Here is a 14,589-nt window from a genome sequence, read left to right as displayed (position 1 = left end):
TTGTCCTTTTGACAAATATTGAAAAATTGCCTTATATAATTGTACTCTATATGAGAATTCTCCTTTCATTACATCATCATCAACAAATGGTTTTTATCATATATCATTGTTAGTGGAAGTCCACTGACTTTTTGAACACAATTAATTAACTCAAACATTTTATTAATGATTGTGGAATGTTATAAATTTCAATTAATTTTCTTGGTTATTAGAAAATTATAGTTTATTTCTCCACAAAGTATCCTAAGAAAATATGCTTAACTATTTTTGCATGACATATTTATGGTTTTCCTGTAATATATATTCTATTCAGTGTCAAAATCTTGTCTTTATAAGCCCTTCTACTTTAGATCTACTGCAGCTTTTAAGCTTATTATAATTCTGTCTAAAGTTGAACTGCTTGGGAATGAGAGGCTAGAATATTTCTTCATGAATAAATGTATGATATTTATTTTGTTTACTGAAAGCATTTGGTTGTTTGTTTATTTATATTTTGGTTTTTATACTGTTCTGAATGCTTAAAAAAGATACAGACATGAGAGCTGGATAAGGATAGATAGCTATAAGTATTCAAGGGAGAATCAATAAATGTACTTTTAAGAAGAGGCATAACAGAGAATCCTTTCGATCAAAGCACAAGAAATTAAAAGAATTAATATTTTATATGTGTATGCCATAGTAAATCAAAATCATGTTTTAAAATTATAAATATTAAAATGTTTTAAAATCTTAAAATAAAGATATAAAATATATTGCATCATATTCCAGAGGTAGTCTAGAACAGTAGCTAAGAGTTTGAATTCAAGAGCCAGATTCACTAGGTTTGAAACTCACTCTGCCCTGACCAGGCAGTGGCACAGTGGACAGAGCATCAGACTGGGATGCAGAGGACCCAGGTTTGAAACACCAAGGTCACCGACTTGAGCGTGGGCTTATCCAGCTTGAGCGTGGGCTCACCAGCTTGAGTGCGGGGCCTCTGGCTTGAGTGTGGGATTATATACATGACCCCATGGTTACAGGCTTGAACCCAAAAGTCAATGACTTGAAACTCAAGGTCGCTGGCTTGAGCCCATAGTCACTGGCTTGAAGAAGGGATCATACACTCTGCTGTAGCACCCCAGTCAAGGCATATATGAGAAACAACTAGTGAACAACAGAGGAGGCACAATGAAAAATTGACGCTTCTCATTTCTCTCCCTTTCTGTCTGTCCTTCTCTCTGTCTCTGTCACAGAAAAAATAAAGAAATTCACTCTGGTTTCTATTTGTGTGACACTGAAGAAGTAACTTCATTTCTCAATGTTTCAGTTTCCACATCTGTAAAATGGTGACACCTAACATAATACCTACCTCAAAATTTTGTTTGGAGAATGAAATGAGTTAATATATATGTATATAAAACAAGTAGAATGTAATTTGGTCTATAGTGAATGAAATTTGAGTCAGAACTTTTATTAACACAAGAACTATTATATGTTTTTGTTTTTATTTTTAATCTTCAAAGTTTATTATCAAAAATAAAAACACAATTAGCAACCTTTTTGGTCTTGTTTTTTTATTTTAATTCATTACCTAGTGGAGTGCTTAGGTAAGTAGAGCCTAGTATATGTTCACTGAAAAAAAAAATGACTGAATAGATCATGATTGAAAAATTATAATTTTAGATGTATCATGATATAATGCCATTGTAAATGGTGGAGTAAAATTATTTTTCCTATAGTTAAGAGGAAAGCATCAGTGTTGTTTGGTCAGATTTAATCATGATTAGTTTTGTAATAAATACCATTTTCCTTGGAAGACTATTCCTTAGTATTGAACTTAACCTGATGATATTAATGTCAAGCGTAATGAGTTAGCAGTCATGTTTTAATTAAATTGCTCATTTTGTCATTAGAAAATTTTTAATAGGTTTAAGGCAACACATGTATATTATTTAGGTTCTGTTTTGACTTATGTATTTCCAATATATAAAGAGAAATTTAGTAAGATATATTGAAAATTATACTAAATTTATACTAAATTATTATTATTATGAAAATAATAATAATTAATTATTATTGATTATTAATAATTATACTAATTATTTTGAAAAAATAAACATTTTTTAAGTTTCTTTCTGATATCAATACAAATATTGATCGACTTATAACCTATGCAACTTACAACCATTTGACTTTACGACCACAATCACTAGCCACAACTGCTCTGCATCTGGCAGCGCAAGCATTGCCCAGCTGGGTGTACGACAGTGCAGACCAGCTTCTGGCAGCACTACCATCTCTGTGTGCACCATTTCAACTGTTATCCTAGACTCAGTACAGCAATTTGTGTTTTGTGTCTTGGATATTTTTTTATCAAACCCGACCCAAGATATCTACCAAGAAGAAATTGTCTTTGCAAATATTAAACCAGTTGTACTGGTAATGCAGTGTTTTACTTAAACCTGGCAAATGTAAAAATAAGAAAAAAGTAGTGTAGAGATGATACAAATGGAATAAAATGAACAAAGAAAACTATGATATATAACAATAATGAAAGAAAATTATGATAAAATATGACTTAAAGATTTTTATAACATCATTTCTCAGTACTGTACTCAACTTAACGATCATATCATGTTACGACTGGTCTGTCGGAACCAATCGTGGTCGTAAGTCAAGCACTAGCTGTAAAGGGAGAAGGTGTAAAAAGGGACAAATATAAGGTGACAAAATTATTTGACTCACTTCGTATCATGTTATCAAGATCCCAGATCATTTACAGCAAAATGGTGGGATCTTGATAACATGATACGAAGTGAAATAAGTAAATCAGAAAAAACCAGGAACTGCATTATTCCATACGTAGGTGGGACATAAAAGTGAAACTAAGAGACATTGATAAGAGTGTGGACGTTACAGGGGGAGGGGGGAAAGGGAGACGGAAAGGGGGACTAGATAGAAGGTGACAGAGGACAATCTGACTTTGGGTGATGGGTATGCAACATAATTGAACGACAAGATAACCTGGACTTGTTATCTTTGATTATATGTATCCTGATTTATTGATGTCGCCCCATTAAAAAATAAAAAAAATAAAAAACTCACAAAACTTCCTAAGCCAAAAAAAAATTATTTGACTCTGGGTAATGAGTATACAACATAATCAACAGTTCAGGCTGGGTGTGGTGGCATGCGCCTGTAGTCCCAGCTACAGGTAAAGCTGAAGCAGGAGGATCTCTTGAGCCCAGGAGTTCTGGGCTGTAGTGCACTATGCCAATCGGTGTCTACACTAAATTTGGCATCAATATGGTGACCTCCTGGGAGTGGGAAACCACCAGGTTACCTAAGGAGGGGTGAACCAGCCCAGGTCGAAAAAGTTTAAGCGCTATAGAAATATTTACCTGAAACCTGTGTACTCTTATTGATTAATGTCACCCTGTTATATTTAATTTTCTAAACAAAATTTCAAAAATGTAAAAAATAATACAATTATCTAAAGCATTTTACAATTTTATTCAAATATTTGTAGTGTAAACTCTGATATTTTTTTAAGAAATGCAAATACATGACAAGCTTTAATTGCTATGGCACCCATTTCAAAGAAGCATCCACTTAAAAATGACTATTTACAATAAACATACTGCCAGCCACAGGATGAATAAAAAGCCAGCCTCTCTCCCTCCATTGAAGTTTCTTTGTTTTAGATATTTTAGTTCATTTCAATTCCTAGACACTTGGGCAACTCGTTATCTTATTCTGTTCTTTTTCTTTTTTGCTTTAAATTCTCAGTTTTATGTTTTATTTCATTTTACTTTTTAAAATGTATTGATTGATATAACAGAAGTACCTTATTTTTATTCAATTTATTGACATGACATTGGTTGAAAAAATTATATATATATATGTTTCAGATGCACAATTCTATAATCAACTGTATATTTTACTGTGTGTTTACTATCCAAAGTAAAGTCTCCTTCCATTACCATTTATCTGCCATTTACTTTACTCTCTTCTACCTCCACCCACCCTCCCCCTTCCTGCTGGTAATCACAATAATGGGGTCTGTGTCTATGATACTTTTTCCTTTATTCCTTAAACTTTTTCACCTAGTCCCCGAAAACCTTCCCCTCTGAAAGCTGTCAGTCTGTTCTCTATATTTATGAATCTGTTTCTGTTTTGTTTGTTAGCTTATTTTGTTCATTAGATTCCACATATAACTGAAATCATGGTATTTGTATCACTCTTATGCTTATTCCACTAAGCATGTTACTCCAGGTCTATCATGCTGTCAAAAAAGTGAAGATTTCATTCTTTTTAAGGCCAAGTGGTATTTATTCTACTGTGTAAATGTACCTCAGAATTTTGAGCCGCTCATCTACTGTTGGACATTTGGGCTGCATCCAAATCTTGGCTATTGTGAATAGCACTACAATGAATATAGGGGTGCATATATTCTTTCAAATTAGTGTTTGGGGTTTCTTTAGGTATATTCCTAGAAGTGAAAATGTTGTCATAATGCAGTTCTACCTTTAATTATTTGAGGTAACTACATACTGCTTTCCACTGTGGCTTCACCAATCTACATTTCCTTCAGCAGTGCATGAGCATTTTTTTTTCTTCACACTATTGCTAACACTTGATATATGTTGATTTATACTGATGATAGATAGCCATTATAGCAGATTCAAGGTTATAACTCATAGTGATTTTAATTTGCATTTCTCTGATGATTAGTGACATCGAGCGTCTTTTCATATGTCTTTTGGCCTCCTGTATAGAGAATTGTCTATTCAGAGCCTTTGCCCATTATTTAATAGATTTTTTTGGTGTTGAGTTGTATTAGTTTTGTATACATTTTATTTTATTTTATTTTTGTATTTTTCTGAAGTTGGAAATGGGGAGGCAGTCAGACAGACTCCCGCATCCGCCCGACCAGCATCCACCTGGTATGCCCACTGCGGAGGGGTGATCTGCCCATCTGTGGCATCGCTCTGATGCAACCAGAGCCATTCTAGCGCCTGAGGCAGAGTCCACAGAGCCATCCTCAGTGCCTGGGCCAACTTTGCTCGAATGGAGCCTTGGCTGCGGGAGGGGAAGAGAGAGAGAGAGGAAGGAGAGGGGGAGGGGTGGAGAACCAGATGGGTGCTTCTCCTGTGTGCCTTGGCCGGGAATCGAACCCGGGACTCCTGCACGCCAGGCCGATGCTCTACCACTGAGCCAACCGGCCAGGGCCAGTTTTGTATACATTTTATATGTTAACCTTTAATCATTGGCAAATATGTTCTCCCTTTCAGTGGGTTGCCTTTTCACTTTGTTGATTGTTTCCTTTGTTGTGCAAAAACATTTCTTTTGTTTTGTTTTGTTTATTGACAGAAACAGAGAGAAAGTCAGAGAGAGGAATAGATGAGGACAGACAGGAAGGGAGAGAGATGAAAAACATCAATTCTTTGTTGCGGCACCTTAGTTGTTCACTGACTGCTTTCTCATATGTGCCTTGACAAAGGTGAAGTTGGCTACAGCAGAGCAACTGACCCCATCATTAAGCCAGCAACCTTGAGCTTCAAACCAGCGACCTTTGGGCTCAAGCTAATGACCATTGATTCATGTCTATGATCCCACATGCAAGCCAGTAATCCCACACTCAAGCCGATGACCTCAAGGTTTCGAACCTGAGTCCTTTGTGTTCCAGTCCGGTGTTCCATCCACTGTGCCAGCACTTGGTCAGGCATGAGTACACATATTTTAAACCCTTAGTTAAGTCTGTTCCTAAGCATTTTATTATTTTTGATGCAATTGTAAATAAAATTGTTTTCTTAGTTTTTTTCAGATAGTTCATTATTTGTGTATATATAAATGCAACTCATTTTTGTATATATATTTTGTATACTGCTACTATACTAAATTAATTAATCAGATCTAGTAGTATTTGCTGGAATGTTCAGGATTGTCTAAATTCAGTATCATGTCAAATGCAAATAATGACAGTTATACTTTTTTTCTTTCCAATTTAGGTGCCTTTTATTTGCTCTTCCTGTCTAATTGTTTTGGCTTGGACTTCCAGTACTATGTTGATTATTAGTAAAAGCAGATATCTGTGCTGTTCTTAATCTGAAAAGAAACACTTGGTTTCTGACTATTGAGTATGGTGCTGGCTATGAGTTTATCATATATGGCCTTTAATATGTTGAGTTAAATTCCCTCTATTCTTACTTTACTGAGAGATTTTATTGTTAATGGGTGCTGTATTTTATCAAACATTTTTTTTCTGTATTTATTGAAATAATCATGTAGGTCTTTTTGTTTTGTTATGGTTTTTGTTTTGTTTTTTGTTTTTGTTTTTTTAAGTGAGAGAAGGGGAGATGCTGAGACACCTCAAGATAGTAAGACATCCAAAAGCACTCCAAACGGATCCACCCTGCATTCCTCATATGAGGCCAATGCTTGAATCAGCTGAGCTATCCTCAGGGCCTCAAGTTTATTCTTGAACCAATTGATTCACTGGCTGCAAGAGGGGAAGAAAGAGAGAATGTGGAGAGGGAAGAAAAGAGAAGCAAATGGTTGCTTTTCTGTGTGCTCTGACTGGGTATCAAACCCAGGAAGTCCTCATGTTGGAATGACATTCTATTCAATGAGCAAACTGGCCAGATCATGTAGTTTTTATTGTTCATTTTCTCTATGTGGTGTATCACATTATTTAAATTGTTGACATTGTACAAACATTACATCTTTGAATAAATCCCACTTGATTATGTTGTATAGTCTATTTAATGTATTTCTGAATCTAGGTTGCTAATAATTTGTGGAGGATTTTTACTATCTATGTTTATCAGGGATATTGACCAATAATTTTTCATTTTTCTAATGTTTTTATCTGATATAGTATTAGAATTAGAATAATAGCCTCATGCCCTGGCCGGTTGGCTCAGCGGTAGAGCATCGGCCTGGCATGCAGGGGACCTGGGTTCGATTCCTGGCCAGAGCACATAGGAGAAGCGCCCATTTGCTTCTCCACCCCCCCTTCCTCTCTGTCTCTCTCTTCCCCTCCCGCAGCCAAGGCTCCATTGGAGCAAAGATGGCCTGGGCGCTGGAGATGGCTCCTTGGCCTCTGCCCCAGGCGCTAGAGTGGCTCTGGTCGCTCGCGGCAGAGCGACGCCCCAGAGGGGCAGAGCATTGCCCCCTGGTGGGAAGTGCGTGGCCCCTGGTGGGCGTGCCGGGTGGATGCCAGGTGGATCCCGGTCGGGCGCATGCGGGAGTCTGTCTGACTGTCTCTCCCCGTTTCCAGCTTCAGAAAAATACAGAAAAAAATAAATAAATAAAAAATAATAGCCTCATAATATGAGTTAGGGATGTTTCTTCTATTGAATTCTTTTGAATAGTTTGGGGAGTGTAGGTGTTATTTCTTGATATATTTGTTATAATTTGCTTATAAAACCATCTAGTCCAGCATTTTAGCTTATTGGGAGTTTTCTCATGATTAAGTTCATTAGTGCTAATCTCTGTATGCAGATTCTCTGATTGTTCTTGATTCAGTTTTGAAAGATTGTATATTTTTAGAAATTTATCCATTTTGTCCAGTGGTCCAATATGTTGGCATACAGTTAGTCATAATATTTTTTTACAATCTTTTGTAATGTTATTGTGTCACTTATTATTATTTCTTCTCTTTCATCTCTGATTTTATTTATTTTCATCTCTTTTTTTCTTGATGAGTGTGGTTAAAAGTTTATAAATTTTGTTTATAGTTTTTTAAAAAAACATCTTTTGTTTTATTGATGTTATATATTTTATATTTTGATTATTTCTGCTCTGATTTTCATTATATTTTTCTACTTAAATTGGGATTTGTTTGTTGTTATTTTTATACTTTTTAAGTGTACAAATAAATTGTTTACTTGCAATTTTTTTATCTTTCTTAAGGTAGGCTTGTAATGTTTTGAAATTCCCTCTTAGGACTGCTTTTGTCATGGTCTATAGATTTTGGGTGTATGTGCTCTCATTTTAATTTGTTTCAATGTTCTTTTGATTTCTTCTTTAATTTCAATGTTAATCTATGCATTGTTAAGCAACATATTATTTAGCTTCCATGTTTTTGTGGTTCTTTTCTTGTGGTTGATTTCTTATTTTGTACTATTATGGTCAGAGAAGATGCTTGATATGATAATAATCTTAAGTTTATTGAGACTTGTGTCAATATATGATTTGTGTCCTAATATGTAGTCTATATTAGAAAATGGTCAATGAGCAGATAAAAAGTGAATATTTTGTTGCTTTGTGGTGAAATATTCTGAAGTTATTAATTAAATCTGTCTAAAGTAGTGTGTCATTTAAGGCCACTGTTTTTCTAGTTGATTTTTTAGCTGGGAGATATATCTATTGATGTCAATGAGGTGTTAAAATCCCCCACTATGACTATTACTGTCAATCTCTTCCTTTATGACCATCAAGATATGCTTTATATATACATATATATGAGTGTTGGGTGCATAAATATTTACAAGTGTCAGATCCTTTTGCTGCATTATTTTATTATTATAGTGTCCTTCTTTATTTCTTTGTAGTGGAATAATCCATTGCATGACCTTGGATGGGAACACAGCCAACAAGAAAAGAATGTTTTTCCGAGAGAATTGTTTTGTGACTCGAAGGCAAGTCACTGGAACAAGTCTATGTGACCAAAAGCGGTTGCTAGACTCTCTTCTCAGTAAAACATTCTCATAAGATTTTATTGCTCCCTGCAAGGCTATTCCTTGAGATAAAAGAAAGGAATGTTGTGGGAACCATAGAAGCAATAGCAGTTAATGCCCTTTGATATTGTATTGTTATTAAGCTATTATGAAGATGTATTTATTCCATGTATCTTTAAGTAAGGTTGTGCTTGATGCTATGCCAATTTCTAAGTAAACAAGCTTTTTGAAATCTTGTGAATAAAAATAGGACACATGGCCCTGGCTGGTTGGCTCAGTGGTAGAGTGTCAGCCTGGCATGCAGGAGTCCTGAGTTTGATTTCCAGCCAGGGCACACAGGAGAAGCGCTCATCTGTTTCTCCACCCCTCCCCCTCTCTTTCCTCTCTGTCTCTCTCTTCCCCTCCCGCAGCCAAGGCTCCACTGGAGCAGAGTTGGCCTGGGTGCTGAGGATGGCTCCATGGCCTCTGCCTCAGGCACTAGAGTGGCCCTGGTTGCAACAGAGCAACACCCTAGATGGGCAGAGCATCATTGCCTGGTGGGTATGCCGGGTGGATCCCAGTCGGGCGCATGTGGGAGTCTGTCTGACTGCCTCCCCATTTCCAACTTCAGAAAAATTAAAAAAAAATAGGACACAGCAGGAACTCGGCAACATTTGCCTGAGCAAGCGGTGGTCCTTTGCTAGTTCACAAAGATTTCATCTGCTGATCTCTCTCTCTGCACCACTGACTCAAAACAACATTTCTTTGTTAGAAAATCTATTTTATCAGATATAATTATTGCTACCTCAGCTTTTTAAAAATTTTCATTTGCATAAAATATTTTTTTTTATTACTTTATTTTTAGTCTGTATGTATCTATTATTCTGACGTAACTAATAGTCACCATATATATGGTACATTTTTCTTATCCATTCAGCTACACTAGTCTTTTGTTTAGAACATTTCAGTCATCTACATTTAAAATGATTATTAATAGGTATGTATTAATTTCTATTTCATTCTTTTAACTATCTTCCTGTTTCTTTCTTTTATTTTCATTTTCTTAATCTTAAAGACCCTTTAACATTTCTTACAGTACTGGTTCGTTGGTGTTGAATTCCTTAATTTTTTTTCCTGTCTCAGATGCTCTTTATTTCTTCTTCAATTTTAAATCATACCTTTGCTACATAAAGTAGTTTTTGTTGTAGGTCCTATCTTTTCATCACTTTAGAAATCCATCTTGTCTTAGAAAATGCTGATTCAATCCTCAGCTTCATTCATCAAATTGTTTATTTATTTTAGTGTATTCTTTATTTCAGATGTATTATTAATTTCTGAGTTGTTCTTTTTTATGGTTTCTATGTCAATTTTTCATGTTATTGTTCTCATTAACTTCCTCTAGTGTCTTTATAAATATTTCTGCAAGTCTCTTCTGACCTGAAACATTATTTTAGAGAAATCAGCTGACAGTCTTCTGGGAGTTTTCTTGTAAATAATTAATAATCTTTCTTTTGGTGGTTTTTTTTTTCATTTGTGTGTTTGTTTGTTTGTTTTTTAGAGTCTCTCTTTGTCATTAACCTTTGCTATTTTAATTATTATGAGTCTTGGTGTGGTGTTTTTTTTTTTGTCTTTGCTTTTTTTTTTTTAGTTTTACCTTGTTTGTTATTCCTTTGAGCTTCCTGAAATTTCTTGTCTTTATCATTCACCAAGTTATGAAAACTTTCAGTTATTATATCTTAAAATGATTTTCAATTCCTTACTTTTCCTATTCATATTATCATACCAACATGATGTAGATATTATTAAGCTTCATATTATCCCAAAAGTCTCTTAAAGTACTCTAATTTTTAAAAAATATTTTTATTGCTGTTCTGACTTTTTTCTGCCATCTTGTCTTAGAAAATGCTGATTCAATCCTCAGCTTCATTCATCAAATTGTTTATTTATTTTAGTGTATTCTTTATTTTAGATGTATTATTCATTTCTGAGTTGTCCTTTTTTATGGTTTCTATGTCAATTTTTCATGTTATTGTTCTCATTAACTTCCTCTAGTGTCTTTATAAATATTTTTCAAACTCTATATATAAAAATTGTTTTATTTTATTTAGTTCTTTTTCTAGAAATTTTTTGGTTTATTTTTTTATTTGGAGCATGTTTATTTGTTTTTCTATTTTTGCTGCATTTATATATTTATTTCTATGTACTACATAGATCTATTATGATTTCCGCTCTTGGTAAGGTGGCCTTATGTTGTAGATGTCCTATGGAACCCAATGGTACAGTCTACTTGATCACTTGAGCTGGATGCTCCAGGAATATCTCATGAGTATTATATGGGCATTTCTGTTGTAATTGGGTGTCATTATTATTGACCCATTCATGCATGGGTTTGACCTTTATGCTGGCTTACAGTGAGGATCAAACACAACCACAGTGTACAAGCTGTTGTGGGGGTGCTAATCACATAAAATTGTATTTGCTTTAGCAGAGTCTTGTGCCTCCGGACACATCCCTTTGAACATAATGTTTGTGAAAGTTACTGGATTTTGCTTGAATGTTGTCTAAAGCTGGCCACTGGTTGTGTCAGTTCTTGGGTCTCTATGAAGTGTTTCTGATGCAAGCCAATGTTGGATGATGCCTGTGACTGGGCCTGGGTAAACTATTTACAGCTATAAAGTGATTCATTATTTGTAGCTGCTTCAGTTGGGCTTTGTTGTGCATGGGAAAGACCAAGATGCACACCAAGGCTGGCTTTTTACTAGCACCAGTTATCAAAAGTTCCAAGATTCCCTGACCTATGCCTCTACCTGCCTCTTTCTGTTGGCTGCCTATTAAACTATACTGTGCAGAAAAATTTATTAATTTAACCCCAAAGCAAAGGAAGTAAAAGCAAATATAAATGAATGAGACTATATCAAACTAAAAAGCTTCTGCACAGCAAGAGAAACTGGAAAGAAAACAAATATACAGCTAACAAAATGGGAGATGATATTTGCAAACAGCTCTGATAAGACGTTAATACCTAACATATACAAAGAACTCAGAAAGTCAACAACAAACAAGCAACCAACCCAATTAAAAAATGGGGAGAAGACCTGAATAGACACCTCTCTGAAGAAGATACACAAATGTCCAAAAAATATATATAAAAAAATGTTCATCTTCACTATGTATTCAAGAAATGAAACTCAAAACTAAAGTGAGATACCGCCTAACAATTGTTAGATTGGCTATTATTAACAAGACAGGTAATAACAAGTGTTGGAGAGGTTGTGGAGAAAAAGGAATCCTTATTCACTGCTAGTGGAAATGCAAATTAGTATAACCATTATGGAAGAAAGTATGGTGGTTCCTCAAAAAGATAAGAATAGACCTATCTTACGACCCATCAATCCCTCTCCTGGGTATCTATCCCCAAAACTCAAAAAAGATTAGTATGGAAAGACACATGCACCCCCATTTTAATTGCAGCATTATTCACTGTGGCCAAGACTTGGAAACCACTGATGTACTCCTCAAGAGAGGATTGGATAAAGAACATGTGATATAATATATATACACACAAACACACACACATACACACACACAATAGAATACTACTCAGCCATAAGAAATGATGACATAGGATCATTTACGACAACATGGATGGGCCTTGATAACATTATACTGAGTGAAATGAGTAAATTATAAATAGCTAAAAAAACTATAATTTTACACATAGGTGGGATACAAAGCTGAGACTCATAGACATAGATAAAAATGTAGTGGGTACCAGGGGGAGGTAGATTTAAGGGAGGTAGAAGGGGATTGAATGGAAGATGTAAAATGGTATAAATATAAGGTGATGGAATATGATTTTGCTTTAGGTGATGGATATACAACATAATTGACTATTCAAACCATGGAGTGATGTTTGTCTGAAATCTATGTACACTTATTAATCAATGTCACTCAGTTAAAATTAATTTTCTAAATAAAAACAAACAAACAAAATTATGTTACTGAAAAAGCATCTGGTGGTATACAACTTTCAAAGGGTAGATTCTCAGTGAGTCACCAGGTAGAGGCAAGTGATATTCACAGCAAATGACTTGTAGTATACCAAGTCTAGCTGCTATCACCTGGGTGCTTGGACCTCTTTGAATTGAGGCAGAGTCTCATAACATCATCAAGGTTAAGCCAGCAGTGTTGATCAGGACCAAAGAGACCAAGATTTGGCAATGTGAAGAGAAGCCTTTCCATTGTTCAATCATGCAAAGGAAATACTGTCTTTGCTTTAGAGCCACACAACTAATTCTGTCCAAGATTCTACCAGGAGCTCTATCTCTAAAGGACAGCTTCAGAAAGAGTCAAGAGGGGCAGGCTAGTGGCTTTCAAGTGAGAAAACTACTAGTCAGGATTGAGGGAGTGGATGTAATCCATAGACACACACTCAGTCTATCTCAGATTCTGCCCAGACCTCAGCAAGGCTGAGCCAGCAAGATTGGGGAAGGTGAGGCACTGGCCATCTAGAGAGAAAGCTAGTATATTTTTATGAGGGGGTAATGACATTTAGGTTAAAGGGAAAATGCAGGGAATGGTTCCCACTCCAAAGACACACAACTCAGACACTGACTGTCAGAGTTCACCTGCTCCACAAGGGATGGTTCAGGTGGTGAGATCCCCAAGGTGAAGAAAGTACAAGGAGCCAGAGGAATATGAGCCATGCTGCAAATCTTTAAATGCTTTATTTCTTCATTCCTTATTCCTCAGCTCTGCAGTCCTTCTTCTGTGCTGTCCCGGTTTCCCTTCCTCATTCCATGCTTTCCTGTAGCCCTCTGCTGAACTTCTTTAGTCCATATTGTTCTAGAGCCCTAACCTAGCAGTACCAGTACTGTATATATAATGCTTAGCAAAAACAGTGGCATGAGGCCAGCAATATTACATCAATGACGTGATGTCAGTTATTGATTCAGGCAGGTTGAAGAGGCATGGCTTCCCAAAAAGGTATGACTGCCCTAGAAAAGCATGGTCAATGCAGCTGTGTAAGTCAGTCCCAAAAGACATGGGGACTGGAGCTGGGGAAAGTAATCCAGAACAGTGTGGGAGCTGAACTGCTTCTGCAGTTTATGTTGTTAATCAGAGCTCATATCCTGAATATCACTATTATGGCCCATGCACACACTGGCACGCCCTGAACCCACCCAGATTTTTCACTATGATGCAGACAGTTGACTCTTCAGCAAGCTTCACAGGGTGTGGCAGTACAGAGTCAAAAAATGGGGCTTCTGTTTTCTCCCAGCCTAATGCCATATGAAGGGGAGTGCTCTACCCAAGAAAGAAGCCCTCTGAAGTGTGATAATAGTACAAGGAACCTGGAGGCTGTCTCTTCAACTTTTTCCCAGAGACACCAATCCCAGTCTTTTCTCATGCACCTTTAGACCTTTCTGCTTTCCTTTCACTGGATATAGGGTGAGTGGTTGTAAATGAGAGTTTGTGCATTGACCATTTAAGAGAATGCTTGTTTCTCTAGCAGATTGTCATATTTCTCTGATGGACAGAACTTCTACCAGTTTTCACAGCTATATGTTATGTGGGTGCTTCTTCCCAGTTCTGTTGCTCTGGATTGAGGATCGTAGCTTGAGATTGAGAACCAACATTTATTATGGGAAATGCCTGCAGTTGAGATATCCCTCCGGAACCTCAGCTGTTGTCTGTGGAAGCAGAGCCAGCTCTTTTTGTATTTCTGCCCTCCTTAACAGTCTCAATGTTCTTTCTTTGTAAATCTTTGATTATAAGACTTCTCTTCAGCTAGTCTTAAGTTGCTTATTCAAGGTGATTGCTCTATATTTAAGATTTAATTTCAATTTGGTCTTGGGAGGTGGCGAATATAACATCCACCTACTCCACCACCAGGTTGGATCCTCCCACTTTATGTTTTAAATTCACCAATAATGAAGGAGTCCAG

This window comes from Saccopteryx leptura, chromosome X (genome assembly GCF_036850995.1).
Source record: "Saccopteryx leptura isolate mSacLep1 chromosome X, mSacLep1_pri_phased_curated, whole genome shotgun sequence".
In the NCBI taxonomy this organism is placed as follows: Eukaryota; Metazoa; Chordata; class Mammalia; order Chiroptera; family Emballonuridae; genus Saccopteryx; species Saccopteryx leptura.
Note: the sequence above shows the minus strand (reverse complement) of the source record.